The sequence below is a fragment of the Stegodyphus dumicola genome, chromosome X1 (genome assembly GCF_044657685.1).
Source record: "Stegodyphus dumicola isolate Sdum_Otavi_A_Nest chromosome X1, ASM4465768v1".
Classification (NCBI taxonomy): domain Eukaryota; kingdom Metazoa; phylum Arthropoda; class Arachnida; order Araneae; family Eresidae; genus Stegodyphus; species Stegodyphus dumicola.
The window spans coordinates 216,603,112-216,618,547 of record NC_140780.1 but is presented as its reverse complement, the minus strand read 5'-3'; the positions used below and the strand labels follow the sequence as shown (position 1 = coordinate 216,618,547).

Sequence of the window (15,436 nt, the reverse complement as noted above, 5' to 3'; positions counted from 1 at the left end):
CTCAAAGGTTAAATATCGGGAAAATATGAGATCATTATCTTTAGCATGCTCTTCATGAAAGTTGCCTCATAGAGGCAAACAGTCCTCTCTGCTTTGTCGTATCAGGCAAGAAACTTTCAGATTTTAATTGTGTTAAAATTGTTAAATAGATATAATATTTCTCGTGTTTTGGCAATTATTGCAATGTTTCTTTAATTTGAACTTTTACAGTTTTTTAGCATTAGTTTCAAACAGTCATCGTAGCCAGCTTCTGTCATTTAAATTGTATTTGGCATTTTGATGACATTTCCTTTCATTTCCAGTTAAATGACAAGAAGGGAACTAACAGCTATTTGCTCACTTACAGAGTTTTGTCTTCTTTGCTAGCATAAACTATGTCCAAACTCCTAACAGACTTGGAGCGAATTATCGCTCGTCTGAAAAGAACTACAAAGTCTTAAGAAGGTTTTAAAGCGAACCTTTTTATTAAATCAAAACTGGAACACAAATGCACGACTTGTCCTTACAAATCAGGCAACCGGCTTGCGGCGACGTAGTTTAAGATATTAGTAAATTCAAATTTAAAAATAAGTCTAGTAACTAAGGACTACACACAAATTATTTAACGCGAACTTTACTCAAACTTCTCACTGGCGTAACAATTTAAATATAGGCAACTATAATGCAAAGAAGAAGACTATACTGTTATCTGAGCTAGCTAATCTAGTAACGCAACCTCGAGTGGCAGAAAAATGCTCTGTCTAAGTACCTCAGTTTTAAATATTCAGCTTAATTTGCATTCTGGCGAAGAAAGGGAAGGCAGAAGTAACAGAAATGATCTAAAGCATAAAAAAAAAACTTGTTAATGAAAAATATTAACCTTAAACATTGATAGCTTCCTTTCCAGAATTGTGTTGTTGTTTGCATATATTTTAAAAGTTTATTTATGCATGTTTTACTTTACAGTTTAAATATCTATTCTGAAATATAGTTAAAGATTTCCGTGATACGATCCAGTTATTTGCAAGGTATCAGTTCTTTATACATCTAACTACTTAACTAATTACGAATTAACGTTTTCTTAGCTAAGATATTATAGTAAAATTGGGTTACTCCTGAAAATTTTTAAGAATATAGTTTAAGCAATGAAACTATATTATTACTCATAGATAATATTAACTTTATTATCTATGAGTTTTGATTTAACTGTTATTCGTTAACTTGAAGACATATATACGCTTTTCCTTATATTAGCTTTAATAATAACTTAAGAAAACATTAAAAAAACTTATGACTTTATTGCGGATAATTCACTTAGCAAAATACATTCACAGCTAAAGTGAAATTCTTCAGTCTTATAAATAAGGCAAACTTTAGCTGCATAGCAAGTTACTAATATAATATGAAAGAGTAGTATGAACAAAACATCGATAAAAAATGGGAATATTTTACGTATTAATATCTTGGATCTACTTTTATTTCTGTTTTAATTTGTAGTATTTCTGTAGTTGCAATAGAATAAGATATGTTTCCATGTTTTCATTTGCTTTAAGATATGTTATCATTTTTTATAGCACTGAGTTGATGAGTACAGAATTTCATGTCAAAGTGTCGGAAAAAATCTAGTAATTTAATCAAAATAAAAATGCAGAATTACATGGGATATTTGTGTAGATAATTGGGGAATTTCATCATGTTACTTTACATTTACATTTGATTTAATTATAAAAGAATAAAATTATTCTTCGTTAAAAATGTACAATTTTATCAACACACTGGACAATTATTACACGAATAGCAGTTACGAATAATTACTTTTCCGAATTTTTACATTGCGTAGTTTCATGTACACTTATAGTAATGTCAAAGAAGAGAAAATTGCACAAAGAAATAACTTTTTTTAGCATTTACTATTCTCTCCTTTCTTGCGGAATCCAGTTAATCATACTATCCGAGAGAAATTCAGCTTCTTTGCACAGCACTTTGCTGGTAGTATTCGAGCAAATTTCTGTTTGTGTTTCTTCCAACAACCCATAATGTGCAAATAGCGGATCGCTTGCTTTACAACTTCCAACTAGCCCTACAATCTAATTGCAGCTGCCAGCCGAGCAATTTATTCCACCTTTGGTAATTAGTTTCTGCTATTGACTCTACGTTCAAGTGAACAACTAAATTTAACGACTTCTCATTAAGGTATAGTGTAATGGCTTGACATCGTACCTATGATTCAATGCGATGGCATTAAACTAGTGCCGAGAAAGGGTTAGTATACTTGGAAGTGTGATTTTAGGTTTGAGAGAGGAATCAGTAGGACTTAATGAGAAAATGCTGAAATTTACATGGTAGTGTATTGATTGCTTTGCAGTCTTGCACCTGAAACTGAATAAAATTCAAGATTTTACAATGCAAGTAAATTGTTTCAGTAACACTTATCTCGAAAATAGTTCTACCAAACAACATCAATCTAAAGTTGAATTTTGCCAAATTTTAAACATTAATTAATTTCATTTGAACACACGGGAAATTAAAATACTTTAATGCACGGGATCATAATATTTTAAACGCACGGGATATTAATTAACGCACGGGAAGAGGACATATCTCGTTATTAGTGCATATCATTTCATCTTAAAATGTTTACAAAGTAATGCTCATATTTTTCAAATTCTAGATCTCTTAATAAATTATTGTAAGGAAGCAAAAGTCACCTAGGTAAAGGGCTATTAAATTTAGATCAAATATCTATATAAGTAAATAAATTCATATTTATAAAAGTAAAGAAAAACGAATAAATAAAGTATTGGTTTTCAATAATAAAAATGAAGATAAATAAGTAACTGTATTTTGCATGCAATTTGGACTGCTGATCACATCCTTCTCTGTGACGCGCTATTTTTAACTCACTCAAATATTCTATCCTTCACGACTGCACGACTTAATTTATGCGGTAAAGAAAATGCATAACAAACTTTGTTCTAATTGTATTACGGAGAGCTGGTTAAGTAAATTATTAACATACACATGAAGGAGTAGTTTATAATTAAATTTATTATTAAATATTCTAGAAAGAAAAATAATATAATTATTTTTGTTTAAGAACTTTGATTTTATTCTTTCATCTTTCCCAATATATTTATCAAAGTACATTTCAAGCAAATAATTACTTTATCTGTTCATACAAAAAAGATTTGCGTCATTGAAATAAAGTTTAACGAGCAATTTTTCATTTTGATCACATTTTAAAGGCTTTGTTAACTTATATAGATTTGCTGCTAAAAACAAATACCAACATGCTTCGTAGACTTTTGAGGAATATCATGAATTTAGTTTTACATAGGTTAAATATTAAAACATTGCCAAAATTTTATGTATCCTAGAAGCTTACTAAATATCAATCATATGTTATCACAATTATAGCAAATTATGTCCGTGAAGTAAATAAGAACAGAGAAAATACACTCTTTTCATTGGAGAAATGTGCGGTTAATTCTAACATTAATACAAAAATTGATAACTTCTTTCTTTATAGGTATTTGCAAAGAAGGTTGTAGAACGATAAAAGATATTTCAAAAGAAATCTTTATTCAGCGACTATTTTCATAACACAGAAAGAATAAAAATGAGAAAATAGTGTGAAGTTTAAACTAATTTAAGCATTTTATGTGAACTGATGTTATTTACGCAATACGAAAATTATAATTTTATATTCGTTCAAAATAAAAGGCTTCTTTGTGTATTAATTTTCATACATATTTTGGGTTGAAACGTCATTTGAATCTCTTTGAAAACTACACTTGAAGATAATAATAATTGCTAGTCATGATTAAAGATTTTAAATTTATAACTTGATTTAATTGCTCTCAGACCCCTTTTTTTCTAAATGTAGAACAAGAAAATATGATTGTTTAGTATTTACCTGAATTGCAAATTTTACCTAAATTAAATCCTGATAGCTGCCATTTAGATCCGAACAACTGCTTTGAGACATAATTAATTAAGTTAGCACAGCATTAATTTTAATAATATTACTGAGCCTCATTCTTGAGGTTATTTTCATGAAGATTCGGAGATTTATAAAAACAATCTAATTTTAACCTGTAACTTTGTAAATTCGCGATTAATTTACTTTCAATAGAGAGAGCATAATCAGATAAAGTTTGTAAAGGGTGAAAAACGTCATGAAAAGGCTAGCCACTTACTTAAAAGATTCCGTGGATTCCACTCAGAAGTTTTGGAGCACGTTACAAGAGAATGTAACTGTACTGTAGACGGGATTCTAACAATTATCTTCCAACTGACTAGTTGGACGCTTATCATTTACACAATGGAAGCACACATGAAGAAATGGAGTTATTCCTTACACTCTTTTTCACTTAAAGGGTGCTTGGGCTGAAGAATAAGACTCAGTCTACCAAATTCAGGTGGATACTAATTATCGTTCACAACACTCATTTTTCTGACGCAACTGTAGATACCATTAGACATTTTGGAAAAGGAAACACAAAAAATGAATTGTGCTCGTTCCGAGGTTCGAACCACATACATTCAGTTTGCTAGACGGAAATGCTAACCGTTTACACCTCGACAGCACACATGGAGAATCCCTTATAGCTTAACTAAAACTTGGCTTAACTAAAGCGGTGAATAAACGTTAACATTGAGCTAATAAATCCGAAGATCTGATTTCGTTAATTTGAAATTTTCTTCACTGTTTTACTATTGGAGATAAATTTATATTTTGTATTGAAAACTAATATTTTGGTATGCTGTTATTGATAAAACAGAGAACTGTAAGGAATTTGACATTGAGAAAAAATTTCATCGTAACTGCCGATCAGAGACGTTTGTAATATCGTAAGTTGTATCGTAAGGTTTGGCAAAATCTCGAAGAAAAAATTATTTATGACATCATAGACATGCAAGTATATATGTAAATATCTCGTAACACTCTGTTTCTTCCCCGTCGTACAGCAATGTATCTTTGGAATTGATTGGATCTTTCGATCGCAGTACGTATTTTTGGCAGTTTTACGTATCCACCGATTGTGCAGAAAGGCTGTAAGGATCTTAAGTTTTACTAACGTTTATTTTATTTTAAATCTTTACTATCACTTCTTATTTTCTACTTCCGGCCAGAATTAAAAGCTTTAACTTATTTATGCAAATTTGTCTGGCGAACGCCAAGTACTTAAGTTGTGGCTTTTTGCCAAGCGAGTGAAGAGGAAGGAGTTAGTAGAAGCAGGCCGCGTGCCTTAGCAGTTTACTCGGTTGCTGGTTGCCTTCCAGGCCAGAGGTTTAATCCTCTTGATAATTTTAAACGTATTGTAGTGTTAACAGTTCTCTGTACTACATACGGCTTCCTGTTAATATACGGCCAATCTTCTCGGAGACCCTTGTTTGTTATTCCAAAGTTAAGTTAGAGTTTAGTTAATATTTTTATATTCTTACGTTCAGACCACAAGTGGTTGGTCTCTGTATTCCGAAGCCCGGAATTCATTGTAAAGAGTGAAAAATAAAGGGTTTCGTATATCCTTCCTGTGTATCTTGTCTACTTCCCACATTTATTGAACATAGCTTTAGTAAGCTCCCTGTTCCGAGTCAGGTTCTTTGAATGTTCCCAAAGCAAGCAAGGCGGAACATTGAACCTGATAGTGGCGCCCGACGAAGAAAAATAACCATGGCCGAGTTTCAAGAAGAACCTGTGCTGCCTGCAGAAGCGGCTCAGAATCCAGAAATGCCAGCTGCCGCCCTGGAAGGATTTGGTTACATCGTCCAGACCATGAGCGCAGCGATGAAACCAGAAGCAACATTTAATGGAAACTCACCGGTAACCAGTTTTTTGGAAAAACTAGATGACCACTTCATGATGTATCCCGTGCACGAGTTCCAGAAAGTCACATTAGCTACCAGCGCTTTGAGGGGCCAAGCGCTTAATTGGTTCAAATGCATAGGCAGAAGTCTCTTGGGTCAAGCGGGAAGTCCCACCTATACTTACGAAAATTTCAAGACTGCCTTAGTAAAAGCCTTCCCTGTCGTAAGGGATCGTGTGAAATTAGAAGCGGAACTTTTCAGCATATACCAGAAACCAATTGAAAATCTCTCAAGCTTTATTTTAAGAAAAATTCACGTCTTCAAACTCTTGTATGGAAACCTTCCGGATCCTGAGATAATTCAAGTGATTTTTCCGAGGTTACTTCCCGAAGTACAAGAATTTATTGAATTAAGGAATCCGACTACACTGGAAAAGTTATTTGAGCTAGCAATCCAGTTTGAAAGTAGAAGAACGGCGGACATTGAAAGAAGACGCCAATATCAACAACGAAACCAATTTGGTGAGCCAAGACCACAGCAAAGTCAAGCACACGGCTATGGAAGCAAGGCGAATCAGTGGGCAAGGAAACCCGAGCATCCAAAAACAGCCGGCGAACATCGACAGTTCAATAGCAATCCAGGAAAAAAGTCTCAAGGCCAGTGGAAAAAGAAGGAAAGCATGGAAAGAAAAAAGGATTTAAACTAAAACGGATTTCTGCTGACGGGAGGGTGCGGAAATCCGAAGGCCAAGAAAACCCTTCTTCCTTCAAGTTAAATACAGTAATGGTGAAAAATTTGACTCTTCCGAAGATTGAAGTGTTGGTGAATAACATCCCAGCCACCGCACTCCTGGATACAGGCGCGCATTGTTCCTGTGTGGGAGACGATTTTTTTAAGAAGTATTTTCGAAAATACCGCATATATAATTCGGATAATACGACAGTGTTAGCTGCGCAAGGAGAAAGATGTAAGTGCATAGGTAAATTACCGCTATACGTTCGTATCAAGGACGAACAAGTAAAGGTTATGTTTTTTATAGTAAAGAATCTGCAAGCACATATTATCTTAGGGATAGATTTTCTTTCAGAGGCAGAAGCAACGCTGGATTTTAATGAAGCGTCCCTTAAGCTGACGATGAAACCAGTTCGAGAAGAAAAAACGGAACCGCCAATGTTAAACCTTGACCACCTGCCTAAGGAAGAGCAACAAAGAAACCGACAAGTGGTAAGTGAATTTGCTTCGTTATTTAGTGATATTCCAGGATTTACTAAAGTTACTAACCATAGTATCGACACCGGAGATTCAATGCCAGTTCGCCACAAAGCATACCGGTATGATAAGAATAAAGAAAAAATTATAGAATGGCACATTAGAGATATGTTACGGAAAAAGATCATAACGCCCATCTCAAGTAGTTATGCTAGCCCGGTGGTTTTATGTAAGAAAAACAATGACTCTCCATTAACACATCCAAAAAGGTGGCGTTTCGCGATTGACTATTGTAAATTAAACTCCATAACTAAATATCCGGTATATCCGTTACCTATTATTGAAGAAATTCTAAGGAACATAACGTCTACCAAATATATGACGACTTTAGACTTAACGACTGGTTATTTTCAAATAGGGGTTAGACCGGAGGACGTGACTAAGACTGCTTTTATAACCAATTCTGGCACTTATGCATTCCTGCGTATGCCGTTTGGCCTTTCAGGGGCACCGGCAACATTTCAGCGATGTATGGACATTGTGTTAAGGCCTGTTCTTGGAAAGTCCACATTTATCTATTTACACGATATAATTATTACTAGTGATAATCTGGACCAACATGTACAGGATTTAAGACAGGTGTTCCCTGAATTAAAATACTTAGGTTACAAAATATCTCAGAAAGGAATCGAGACAGACGAATCAAAAATAATCGCTGTACAAAAGTATCCGCCGCCAAATACGGCGAAGATGCTCTCTTCTTTTCTAGGACTTTGTTCATATTATAGGTCCTTTATAAAAGATTTTGCAGCTATTGCTGAACCATTGTTAAAATTAAAAAGGAAAAAGGCAAGATTCTCGTGGACGGCCGAAGCCAATAGTGCTTTCGAAAAATTAAAGCAAGCATTAACGCAAGGCCCTGTGTTGAAATTTCCTGAAAAAGGATGAGAATTTAGAAATTTCAGCGGATGCTTCGGATTATGCGGTAGGAGCGGTACTTTCGCAAAATCAGCAGCCCGTGGCATTTTTTAGTCGAACTTCAAATCAAACACAAAGAAATTATTCCGCGACTGAGAGAGAGGCACTTGCAGTTCTGTTAGCAGTGCAAAAGTTCCGAGTCTATTTTGGAAGAGCGCCAATAACAGTGCATTCTGATCATGCGGCGGTAACTAGATTGTACTCAGGGAAAAACTTATTCCCAAAGTTAATAAGATGGGCACTCAAGCTACAAGAATATAATCTGGTAATCAAGCATACCCCCGGAAAGGAAAATATCGTAGCAGATGCCCTATCCAGAATAAAAATAGATGAAGAAGGTAATACTGTAAAGGTGGCAATGCTCACAGCATGTACAATAAATTCCCGAGAAACTGTAATAACCGAACTGGGTAAGGATCCTGAATTTAGGAACATTTATGAGTATTTAAAGGATCCTGAAAATTTTAGCCACCAAGATATTGTGGCGATAAGAAATAGGGCGGCCCATTACGAACTAATAGATGGTCTATTATTTTATACAAAAACTACAAATTCCAACAACGAATTTCGACCTGCTATCCCAGCTAGTCTTAGATTAAATATCCTGCAGGAGTTACACGACAGCCCATTAGCTTCTCATGCTGGTATTCGAAAAACTATCCAACGCGTACGCGAGGCAGTCTATTTTCCTGAACTGCAAAAGTTAACAAGGGCGTATGTCCAGTCCTGCCCAACATGTCAAGCAGTTAATTATATTAATTTCCGCCCGGCCGGGTTTCTAAATAGTATTAAATCCGAATTTCCAAATGAAATAATTGGCATCGATTTATTGGGCCCTTTCCCAAAAAGTCAGTTAAATAAAAGTCGGTATCTCCTTGTTATGGTTGATCATTTTAGTAAGTGGACCGAAATTGTTCCCTTAAAACGAGCCTCCGCGAAATTAGTTACTGATTCTATTTTAAATAAATATATTTTAAAATACGAGGCGCCCCTAAAAGTTATATCGGATAATGGTCTTCAATTTGTAAGTAATATATTTGAAGACATGTGCCAAAAACTGGGCATACGTCATTTAAAAATGGTCCCGTATCGGCCGCAATCAAATATAGCGGAACGGGTCAATAGAAATATCGTGAAAATTATCCGTAGTTATGTTAAAAATTTTCATAAAAGCTGGGATAACTATGTCAATGAATTAGCTTTCGCCCTTAGGACCGCAAAACATGATACAACAGGCAAAACTCCTGCTGAGTTATTTTTAGGCAGAAAGATTATAACGCCGTTAGATAAATTATTTTATGTTCAACAAAGAGTCCCAGAATTTAAAATGGGTGATATAGAAAAATTAATTAAAGAAGCAAAAAAAAAAAAAAACACTGAAGTAGCACAGAGAAAACAAAAACTCTATTACTATTTGAAACGACGGGGAGTAACTTATAAAGTAGGAGATGAAGTATTAAAAATTAAGCATTCACTTTCTTCAGCACCAGAAGATAAAACCGCCAAATTTTTTCCACGATTTGAAGGACCATATGTCATAGAAAAAATAACTCACGCTGTAGTGGTGTTAAAAGCCAGGAATGGTGAAACATGCTCCGCAAACATTGACCAAATAAAACCATACTATGACCGTAATAAAATGCAAATATTTAAAGATCTTTTGCAGGATCCGGCACGGCAGGCACTGCAGGCACAAGCTTCAGAGGTGGAACAACGAGAAGTACAAGGGCAAGCCATTAGGAGGCAGGAGCAATTGAAAAGAAAGTTTCCCCGTTGGAAAATTGAAGGTAACAAGAAAAAGAAGCCGTTCCACCAACCAGAAAAGAGAGCGCACGACCACCCCCAGAATGAAGAAGGGAGAAGTACGACGAATGCAAAGAGAGCCAGGAGAAATAACGGCAACTATAACCCGGCTCCCAAACGGAAGATCTACTCATCGGACAGGACTCTACGCAGCAAATGTCGCCGAATTGCGGAAGGACCACCAGCGGCGGAGGAAAAGATACAAGGAAAATTTGAACGGCCAGCAACGAGGTCCAAGCAGGAACGAGAGAGAAGTGTCCCGGTTCCGCCAAGACCAGCGGCCATCAAACGGCCAAGACCACAGGCAGAGGCGAAAAAGAAGGTATTCAAGGGTGACCGAACTGGAGGGAAAAGAAAGCTCCTAGAGGAAGGAACTGAAGGGCGAGCCCTCACAAGAAGGAGGATAAATCAAACACGAATCTTTGCTACCTTCCAGGACTGGGCAGAGAAAAGAATGTCCGATTATCACAAAGATAAGTAAAATTTTATGTTACTTTGCAAACTTAAGTTAATCTTTCATTCTTACTGCAAGTGGCAGAATTCAAGACGTTTTACCTCATGTGAGGTCTACTTTTATCGCCAAAAAGGCGAGAAATGAGTTGTTACCTATTTTGGTATAATGTTTTTCAATTACTCGCGAGTAAAACTAAAGTTGATGTATAATAGGAATTTGTAAATACTTGAATATTGTAAAAGTTATTGTATAAATTTTATTTAAAACATTCTGGCAAGAAAGAAGTTTTAGTCTGAAAGACTTTTGAAATGTAGTATTTCAATGTAGAAGAATTGGCACTTGCTTGGAAAATAATAGAAGTTAACAATGTACTACTAATGTATGTTTTAAATTGCGTAAAATTAACGGCATGTTAATATGTCCTTATATACAATGTGAACTGTTATTTTAAATGTAAGAAATACTGTGATATGGTAAAAGTGAAAGTAATGTCAAAAATTTTAAACTTATTCGTGTGGCTGAAAAAAAAAAGAGAAAAGTATTGTGAATATGTGTTAAAGGTTGAATGAATGTAGTTAGGCTCTCTGACGCTACACTTCAGAGTTAGCCACTTTCAGAATAGTACCTCAGGGTTTAGAGATGAAGATAGGGTGTGTTACGAGGTCTTGTTATGTTGAATTTTAACACGTTAGTGTTTTGATTGTAGGCGGCAGTGTTGAACACTGGTACATAAACACATTCGTTTCGGTGTTTTCTTTTACAACACATGTCAGAGAGCACGGGGAGAGATAATTAAATAAAAGTCATGAATGAAATAAGAATGTTAAGAGAAATATAAATATTCATGTTACTTGCCATTTTATTGTGTAACATTTCATTAAACTAGTTTTCTGGAAGGAACCAGATTTCAACTAAAAGCTCCTGTTTAGATGCAGTACAGATGAAAAGTAATTGTCCATGGAGCTGATAAAGTAAAAACAAATTTTTTTTAAAATTTCTAGTTTCTAGTGAGAAATGTTTTTAAATGATTGGCCTCGCGTTAGATTCTAGAGCTAAAAGTTTTCAACAAGGTCGTTTTAGACCTCAGTTTCAAACTAATTAACTCTGGCGGGAAGTATGTAAGGATCTTAAGTTTTACTAACGTTTATTTTATTTTAAATCTTTACTATCACTTATTATTTTCTACTTCCGGCCAGAATTAAAAGCTTTAACTTATTTATGCAAATTTGTCTGGCGAACGCCAAGTACTTAGGTTGTGGCTTTTTGTCAAGCGAGTGAAGAGGAAGGAGTTAGTAGAAGCAGGCCGCGTGCCTTAGCAGTTTACTCGGTTGCTGGTTGCCTTCCAGGCCAGAGGTTTAATCCTCTTGATAATTTTAAATGTATTATAGTGTTAACAGTTCTCTGTACTACATACGGCTTCCTGTTAATATACGGCCAATCTTCTCGGAGACCCTTGTTTGTTATTCCAAAGTTAAGTTAGAGTTTAGTTAATATTTTTATATTCTTACGTTCAGACCACAAGTGGTTGGTCTCTGTATTCCGAAGCCCGGAATTCATTGTAAAGAGTGAAAAATAAAGGGTTTCGTATATCCTTCCTGTGTATCTTGTCTACTTCCCACATTTATTGAACATAGCTTTAGTAAGCTCCCTGTTCCGAGTCAGGTTCTTTGAATGTTCCCAAAGCAAGCAAGGCGGAACATTGAACCTGATAAGGCTTTTATCTGAAACTGCTCTTTCCCTCTGATTCAGATAAACGTCAGTTTGTTGTATCTTTCATTATCAAAAAGATATAAAGATATTTACATCTTAATAAGCAAAATGGCTATAATCATTATCATAGCATAGAGGAAGTTAACTTTTAAAGACCAATATTTGGTGTTAAGACTAATATTTGCAAATGCCAAATTACATTTTCTATTAATTTTCAGCCTAATCTTTAATTGAGGAATAAAAAAATCTTTCAGTTAAAAAGACTTTTCATTTAACTGTCATTCGTTAACTTGAAGACATATTTACGCTTTTCGTTATATTAGCTTTAATGATATTTAAGAAAACATTAAAAAAACTTATGACTTTATTCTGGATAATTCATTTAGCAAAATACATTCTCAGCTAAAATGAAAATTTCCAGTCTTATTAATAAGGCAAACTTTAGCTGCATAGCAAGTTACTAATATAATATAAAAGAGTAGTATGAACAAAAAAACCGATAAAAAATGGGAACATTTTACGTATTAATATCTTGAATCTACTTTTATTTCTGTTTTAATGTTCCTAGTTAAATTCATTACATTACGGTGCTGGACAAACACACTTTTTAATTAAACTAAAATTGATTTTGACATTTTAGCTTTTGATTTGAATCAGTCTAAAGTAAATTACAAGTGAAAAAGCGAAAATTGAAAGGATAAGGTAGCAAAATTAAAAATTTGCAATGAGGGACAATTACATTTCATTAAGTTTTGCTAATACATTTTCTGAGAATGAATGAATTTAATGAATTCTTTTCAAATTTCTGCCCATTCATTATGAAGAGTCAACAGATTTTCAATATGGTTTTATTATCAAAAATTAGCAAGAAAATTGCTTGAGGATATAAAAGAATGAGGAAGTAAAATATGCTACTATCGTTGGAAGTTTTAAACATTTAGATCGTTTTGTTAAAATTTAAATTGTGATTTATGAGTTAGGATCGTAATCTAAGTAATTTACTTTACATTTATTTGACATTTAAACAATGTTTCTAACTTACATTCATCATCAGCTAATGAAATAAGTAAATGTAAATACCAAGGAGTTTGATAATATGTGATTTAACTAAACAAAGTTATCGAGATCAGGAGTTTTTACTTTCGAAATACTTCACTATTTTTACTGATAAAAACCCCATACACTGCCCTCCAAAACTAAAGGAACAGCATGTTTTTTGTGTCTAATGTGAGAACGAAGCAACATAGAAACAAGAAATTTACAGGAGATGTTCACTAAACAGTTCTTTAATGAACGTGATATAGAATTTTTCTAAATTTCAACAAAAGCATGAATTATAACAAAACATTTCACTCTTGGCAGAGAAATTCATCCTCGGAGAAACAGAGCATCACAGTTTTTTGGGGGAAAAATAGGGTGGTAACATTACAAAAATGGATTTTAATAAGAAATGTATCCGTCCCTAGCTGCAATAAAGTGGCGGCAGCGACGTGCCATGCTGTCAATTAAGTCGGCGGTCAGTGAAATGGAAAGCAACGACCAGACACAGAGTAATCCTTGTTCAAGCTCATCTAGCGACCTTGGAGGAGGACTTAAACCAGCAACCTGTCTGCCAAGGTAGTCCCAAAGATGCTCTATCGGATTCAAGTCTGGGGATTGAGCTGACCATTCCATCCGTTAAATACCGTGACCCTCAAAATATTCTTCAGCAACCCGAGCTCGGTGCGGTCACGCATTATCGTCCATCAGAAGAAACCCAGGACCAAATGGGTGGATATATTGATCAAGGATCTCGTCTCGATATCTCACACCGGTCAAAGTTCCTCGATGGAACACATGCAGGTCAGTGTGACCACCGAAAGAGATCACAGCCCAAATCATTATTCCACCATCTCTGTAACTATGTCTTTCCACAATGTGGGATTGGTTGCATTTGGTGCGTTGCTCCCTCCTGCTCAGCGGACGACCTAAATCACTTTCGAATGTGAACCTGGACTCGTCTGTGAAGAGAACAGACGCCCGTTGTTGATTGGTCCAAGAGACGTGTTCTCTTGCCCATCATAAACGGGCACCTCTGTGCCCTCAGGCCAAGGGGACCCCAAACAACTAACCGTCTTGCATGCAGAACTCTATTGTGCAGGCCTCTGTGTACTGTAGTATCTCAGATTCTTGTTCCTGTTGCCACTAAATGATCTGCTATGAGCTAGGCCGGAGGAGCTAAATAACGGTCTCCTGCAGGTGTTGTAACTCTAGGTCTGCCTGCAACATGTCTTCTAGACACATAATCCTCGGATGCAAACTGATTCCATAGTCGGTGGACCACACCACGAGAAGCATTGAGAGGTCTAGCAGCATCAGCTTGTGAAATTCCCTTTTCCATCTATCCGATCGCACGCCAAGGGATCAGTGATATAGGGTAGTTAGGAATCAATTTTTTATATGTGTTCGATTTAATAGGGTTGGCAAATACAGCAAGATCACAGAGAAATCAAAATACTTTAAGAAATTATTTTACTTTTATGTTACAGATTGAAACAAACTAATGTATTTTCGCTGAAGTTCAGAAAAAAAAAACAGTATCCTCTACTAGTAGCAAATACCTCTTAATATTTTCTAAGTACTATCTAAATGATGTATCATATCTATCTCCCAATGAATACAACTTTTCAAAAGCTTTATATATAATTAAGTTTCAAATGGAAATGTTTTCTTATTTTGAAATTATAATGTGAACAGCCTTTTCGGATTTCTAAATCGCAAATCACCGTAGTACCTCGAATAATGAAAGTATGCTACTCCAGCATATCTTTCGTTATGCATGTCATTGTTTCTTACAGGCTACTGTGATAATAACTTTATTCTTTTTCTTATTTTAGTGCAAAATCACGAAATATTGAAAAAAAAAAAACACAAACTATTAGACACATCAGTATTGTTGAAAGTAATAGAAATTTACTAATTCATTAGACATAAAAACTATTTGTAGGTTATAAGATTCTAGTTAAATTGCTTGCCTTTGGCAACTAGAATACTTGACAAGTATGCAGCGACTAATCGCTTATCTCTAAAGCTGTAAGAGCAAATCCAAAGAGGGGTTAAATTACCCTTTTATTTTACTCAAGAGTATTTACAGTTGGCCCCTCTCTGGCTTACAGGAAGCCTCCACGTGGGCTTAAGACAGAAAAATAAGAAACTAATCTAGTGTTAACTGACTAAAAACTAGCCGAAGCTGCACAGAAATAAATAACAGAGTTGGCCCTTATTTACAGCTTATCGGTGAATACTAACAGGCACGTAACAATACTGCCGAGTGTAGTACGATTTGGCTTAGAGCAACGACGTAGCCAGAGGACAGAACAAGCTCTACTAAGAACTTCTAAGCTCTTTTACGGAAATGACCTAGAATTCCAGAATTCCCTATAAATACTGGTTCTTCGTTTACATAAAACGCGATCCTGTAAACTCATTCTGGCAGAGAATTCTAGGTGTGAA

The 15,436-nt window shown here is 35.1% G+C and overlaps 1 protein-coding gene across 4 annotated transcripts in view; it reads right to left on the bottom strand.

The window, feature by feature from the left end:
- LOC118187558 (uncharacterized) overlaps nt 1–15,436 on the bottom strand; it is a 338,262-nt gene that overhangs the window by 43,376 nt on the left and 279,450 nt on the right. The window lies entirely within an intron of this gene.